The following is a 3,946-nucleotide window of genomic DNA, read 5'->3' on the forward strand; positions in this document are numbered from 1 at the left end:
CGCCGTAGATGTAGATGTTCATGGTTCATTCTTCGCCGCCGCACACCGTCTTCCTGCACACCGCCAAAGATGGTCCTAAGCACCCGTCTCTCGAATACTCCGAGTGCTTGTAAGTCCTCCTCGAGCATTGCCCATGTTTCATGTCCGTAGAGGACAACCGGTCTTATTAGCGTCTTGTACATGACACATTTGGTGCGGTGGCGAATCTTTTTCGACCGCAGTTTCTTCTGGAGCCCGTAGTAGGCCCGACTTCCACATATGATGCGCCTTCGTATTTCACGACTAACGTTGTTGTCAGCCGTTAGCAAGGATCCGAAGTCGACGAATTCCTCGACCACCTCGAAGGTATACCTGTCTATCGTAATCCTGCTTCTCAAGCGGGCCCTTTCGCACTCAGTTCCGCCCACAAGCATGTACTTTGTCTTTGACGCACTCATCACCAGTCCAACTTTTGTTGCTTCACGTTTCAGGCGTGTGTACAGTTTTGCCACCGTTGCAAATGTTCGACCGACAATGCCCATGTCATCCGCGAAACAAATAAATTGACTGAATCTGTTGAATATCGTACCCCGGCTGTTACACCCGGCTCTCCACATGACACCTTCTAGCGCAATGTTGAACAACAGGTAACTGGCAACACGGTTGGGTAATGAGCATATCTTCTCGAAGCTCCGTTTGTTTTTGTGTTTTCATATGTTATCGAATCCCGGTAAAATCATTTGCGTCGGCTCTCTCACAATAAAATCAGTTTTGCAATTTCGTTTTCGTGTTTTTCGGTTAGTGCAGTGCGAATTGTGTGTGTGGTGAACATCAAAAAACTTTGTAAACAATTCCCACTGTATACACAACCCTAGGTTCGTTTTTTATTAATCGAAGCGCCATCTGACAGCAATTTGCTGAAGCTGCATACGCTTGCAAAGCTTTTTATGTTGGATGTAAGACAAGCTGCAGGCAATTAGGCGACTGGAAATATTTCGATTTACCGGTACATTGGGGCACTTTGGAATACTTCAACACTTTTAATAAATACTTCTGAGATGGATTCATGCAAAGTATGTTCGAATGTGCTGGAGGCTGGTAGAGTAAGATCTGCATCTTCCATCAACAATTATGCGAATCGCGTGATGTTGAAAGTGGCGAACAGTGACGTTGCCACTGACGATATGGAGTCCTTCTACGTTACTTTCTTCAAACCTGACCAAAATGAAGAAGACGTGAAGAAGTACGAATGGATATCTCCAACACCAGTTCATCCGTTGTAAAAGTGACAAAGCTCGTTCCTGGTGGAAAGCACATCAACGATTCGTCTTTCGTGTCCTTTAAAGTGACTGTACCTAAATCTGCAACTAGTGAAGCCAGCGACTCATGCACGGTGTGTCTGTGACCATTATTAACGAAAAAAAATGTCCATCCATTTTGAACTCGCCTTTCGAAAGATATAATATCCAGGCATCTGCTATGAAAATTTCAAAATCTTTCATCTAGGGAATCGAAAGTTATAGCAGTTACAAATTTAATTATTTTTGCGTTCGATATCTCACTAATATGCAACCATATATACCGTGAATTTCCTCCTGATTACATCCAAATAAATTATCATCAAATATGCAATTTGCAACCTCAATCAACTATAACCTAAAACCTATTCTTTGAATAATAGAAAAAATAGCAAAGGATGTTAGAGATAACATTGTACAAATATCGATGGCAAAATAGACAATACAACCAAAATACAGTATTCAAATTACAGAATTATTGCACTTCAATCTCCTAATCATACCAAAGTGTGAATATTGTCTATGGCAGACAAGTAACTACACTCTGTATTATGATTCTGCTTTTATTAAATATGATAATAGTTGGTAACATAGAATATCGCGCTGAAACAATGTTGTCTTTCATGGGTACTGGGTAGTTAATAAGACTAGTAACCAACATTTAAACAACAATGTGCATCATTTGTTGTCAGTTATACAACAATCATCCAGTTCGATTCAAGCAGTGGTACGAAAACGAGTTTCATTTGGGAAAAAATGGGAAAGGCTAGATCACACGAGGAAAACCGCCTTTTCCGAGAACGGTAGACGGAAAAAGCATAGGGTGGGTGTACCAATTGTCGCCATACATAAGAACAACTATTTTTAAAAAATAAGTAAAAGGCATGTGGGTGGACTTTATATATCAAGCGAAAGATTTTACTTTCTGCTCCTTAGTACAGCTGTGAAAACCACAATAAAATTTGTTATTATCCTCAAAATTGATTAATCCATAATAGAACGCATGCACCAGTTGTGGCACTATTCTTAATTTTGGTTCCTTATTTGGCAAATCCCATTGTTTTCTTATGGGACTGGCCAAATAGGGACCACTAGTGCCACAACTGGTGCAAAGGACGTCAAAAATTAAGCAAAATCAATTTTTACAATTATGCTTTGCTTGTTTGGAAGGAAATCAAAGGTGTTATCGTATCATATGAATATGCTTTATCGATTGGAACTTGGTTTGCGGTGATTTGATTGGCCATTTCGCATATAAAGCACTAGTGCGACAACTGGTGCTATAGCCAAAACTGGTACACCTAGCCTATATGCACCACTTTGAAACGTCTCAACAATTTAACTGATTTGCTGAAAAACGAAAACAAATGCATTTACTACATAAATTAATTTACAATGTTATGAAAACTTATATGTGAATATGTACATTTTGTGGAAGATAATGAATTGAAAATGTATTGGAGGTAACCACTTTCCCTTCGGTAGGACTCGAACCCATGACCCTACAGTACGCTAGACTAGTGCTTTAACCAACTAAGCTACGAAGGACCTCCATCGGTCTTCGCAACCTAGAGGCTACTGAATGAACTCGAGATTCCAAAATTGGACGCATAGTCAAATCACTCGCAATCCATTTGTCAAGCCATCACTTCCATATGTGTATAGTACACGTCCACATTAGAGGAGCGTGAGTATTTAGTCTGTTGACTTGTAAGGTCGTCTTCAGTGTCTCGACTTGAGTCGAGTCAAGTACGAGACACTGAAGACGACCATACAGTTGAGGTCGAAATACGATATGTAATATGATTTGGTGGAATTAAATGGAATTGTAGTAAAATCGTCTAATAACAGTGAAATATTTCTTAAATAGTTTCGGTCTTTTGAAATCTCTCACTTTCTTACCTGGCTTCATGGAAATGCGATGGTTTCCATCTTCTAGTCGGATACTAGTATTCCCTGTGACAGTTAATTTGTGTAGTAAATGCATTAATTTATGAAGTAAATGTATCGTAGTTAAGTCAGTTTCAGTAATTGTTGAGACGTTCCGAAGTGGTGCATATATGCTTTTTCCGTCTACCGTTTTTCTCGTGTGATCTAGCCTTTCCCATTTTTTTCCAAATGGAACTCGTTTTCGTACCACTGCTTGAATCGAACTGGAAGATGGTTGTATAACTGACAACAAATGATGCACATTGTTGTTTAAATGTTGGTTACTAATTTTACTAACTACCCAGTACCCATGACAGACAACATTGTTTCAGCGCGGTATTCTATGTTACCAACTATTATCATATTTAATAAAAGCAGAATCATAATACAGAGTGTAGTTGCTTGTCTGTCATAGACAATATTCACACTTTGGTATGATTAGGAGATTGAAGTGCAATAATTCTGTAATTTGAATACTGTATTTTGGTTGTATTGTCTATTTTGCCATCGATATTTGTACAATGTTATCTCTAACATCCTTTGAGTAATTCTCGCTGAAACAGGGCCACTATTTGCACGACGTTCTTAAAAATGCCTAAATTTATATTCTTTCGAAAGCTTTCGGCGAGTATATAAAGGATCCGAGTTAAATACTTCAGAAAGATGAACCCCTCGTTAGTTATACACGAAATCATTTTAATGGACCCCTCGATTTTTGTCAATTCTAGACTAAAACTGTC

Source organism: Armigeres subalbatus, chromosome 3 (assembly GCF_024139115.2).
Source record: "Armigeres subalbatus isolate Guangzhou_Male chromosome 3, GZ_Asu_2, whole genome shotgun sequence".
In the NCBI taxonomy this organism is placed as follows: domain Eukaryota; kingdom Metazoa; phylum Arthropoda; class Insecta; order Diptera; family Culicidae; genus Armigeres; species Armigeres subalbatus.